Genomic DNA, 2,916 nt, shown 5'->3' on the forward strand with positions numbered 1-2,916 from the left:
AAACTATTCATTTTATTGATCATAAAATCTAATCTTATACCCTAATTCCACCAAACAAACACTACCCATGGCTAAATGGACTGTTGGCCATTTACTAGGCTTATAATGATAGTTAATTAATAGGTACTAATCCATGTTATCAAAGGTGTTTAAAGAAGCTAAGTGTGTTTGGTTTGAGTTTTTTGGATTAAATTTTAAAAAATTGACTTTTTTGGTTTTTGTATTTTTTTGTTTTTAATGAATATTTTTTAAATTTTAAATATTTTTTTTACTTTTTTAGATGCACCTTACTTAGATGTATCTAAAAAATAAAAAATTTGTGAAAAAATATTTTAAAAAATTAATAAATACATAAAAATATAAAAAATGTACTGAATTCTTATATTTTTTTTATATTTTTGGTATGTAGTGAATTTTTTAAATATTTTTTTTACAATTTTTTAACTTTTTAGGTGTATTTATGTTAAGTGTGTCTAAAAAGTAAAAAAAATTACTTAAAATATTAAAAAAAATCAGTAAAAACAAAAAAACACGAAAAATAAGAAAGTAGAATTTTATGAAAAGTATTTTTTGAAAAGTAAAAACAAGCAAGGTAAATTGATTAACTAAAGTGTTAATTATAGAAATAGATTAGTTCGTAGAGTAGAGATAAGATTGTTTCCTTCTACTTAATAAAATCATATCTTATCTACACTATATATTAAGTAAAAGGAGATTTTTAACCCCCAAGGCCTATGGGAGTTTCAATATCCCAATCTAAATTTTTAAAATTTTTTAAATTACGATTAACTAAAGTGTTAATTATAAAAATAGATTAGTTCGTAGAGTAGAGATAAGATTGTTTCCTTCTACTTAATAAAATCATATCTTATCTATATTATATATTAAGCAAAAAAGGATTTTAACCCCCGAGGCCTATGGGAGTTTCAATATCCCAATCTAAATTTTTTATTAAAAAAAAAAACTCAGCATTTATTAATTTTTTCAATCTACATGTCTTTTCACATGCCTGTATTTATTGATTTGGTCAAAATCTCCTAATCAGCATTTAAAATCTCATCATATAAATAATTATAGATACAATCTGTGTATAGTTACTGCAGTACCCTTTTCAACTTTTCTTATACACTATGATTAGTAATAAAATTATTAAATTATTTTTTATAAAAAATCTTAAAAAATATAATTTATATATTAAAAAAATTTAAAATAAATATAAATATTTATAATTATCCGTGCGGTGGTAGGCTAGTTCTATTCTTAATCAAAATAGCGGGATGGGAACTATTATTACTTCTGATAATAGATACATTCCCTTACTTTATTCCTTCCTAAAGTGAGGAATAGCGGGATGGTAGCTACTAGATATAAATTAGTAACAAATTAGTAACATCGTGCACCTTTTTTATCTAATGTTAATTAAGGGTTATTCGGGATATTCTAAATAAGTATAGTTTTTAATTTTTTATGAAATATGAGTTGGATATGAGGTGATGTGACTTAAATAAGATGATGTGACTCTACCACATCATACCCAATTCATATTTCATAAAAAATCAAAAAGCGCACTTATCTTGAACAACCCTTAGTATATGCCAAACAAGGCTTAAATTATAAAATAAAATAAAAAAAAAATCTAAAATTTTTAAAATCGATTATAGAGTCTGATACAATGGTGGAGGGAGGTAAGACCCAGAGGGGTCACGTGTCCTCCCTGGATTTTGAGATTTTTTTTAAATTTTTTTTTGCAAAAATAGAGAAAATATTTTAAATAAAAAAAATTACAAAAATATTATTAGAGTGAAATGTCAATGACATTTTAAAAATTATGAGAATAATAATAGTTGTTTTAATTGAAAATGAAGAGACTACTATAAACCATATTATCTATGAAATTTTTTGAATGTAACGGTGATATTATTATTATTGACATAAAAATATAAGTAATCTCACTATAAACATATGAAATTTATTAGATTGTTAGTTATATTTGACATATGAGGTTCATTCTTTATGTGTTTATGTACTATTAGTTGGTGATATCACATATCAATAATGACATGATATTACCATTATATTGAATTTGTAATCAAATTTTGTATTAAAAAAAAATTATCATTATATAATTTATTTTAAGACTTATATCCATATTTTTTGTATTATCCATAATACACTAGTTACAAATAATATTATTTTTTTGATATTTCTCGAAATTAATCGTAAAAATTTGTGTGAAATATTTTTATAAAAATTTTTGATATTGTAATTAATAAGTGCCTCGTCTAATTTAATTTTCTGACTCTGCTACTAGTCAGACACAATCTTTTCATATAAAATGAGGCTCACAAAGAGATAACACTCAAAGAGAATTGTGTTTGATTATATAATTATTTTTTTCTTGTAATTTTATATCTATATTATATATTAAGTAAAATGGGATTTTTAACCCATAAGTTTTGTGAGAATTTCAATATCTTAATCCTAATTTTCTAATTTTTTGATTTAAAAAAAAACTCAACATTTATTAATTTCTCTCAATCCCCATGCCTTTTGGGAGATTTGGTTAAAACCCCCCTCATAATTATTTAATCGTTTTATTTACTATTTTAATAGTTCTTCTTTACAATTATTTTTTTATTATGAAAAAAATATGATTGTAATTAGATAACATAAAAATATTTGTGATTTGTATGATTGAAGTTATCTCATTTTTTGATGTATTTGGTCTAGCCAAAAAAAAAAAATTATAATTTGTATTTGGTTTAGCAATTTCTTTTTTTGTGTACTATTTTAATAGTTCTTTTAATGGTTCTTTTGATTGAAATTATCTCCTTTTGTGATTTGTAAAAAAAAAAAAAATTATAATTTGATTTTTTAATATGATTGAAATTAGATAAATATAAATACTCACAAAGA

Source organism: Camellia sinensis, chromosome 8, assembly GCF_055761805.1.
Source record: "Camellia sinensis isolate YWXY chromosome 8, ASM5576180v1, whole genome shotgun sequence".
Lineage (NCBI taxonomy): Eukaryota > Viridiplantae > Streptophyta > Magnoliopsida > Ericales > Theaceae > Camellia > Camellia sinensis.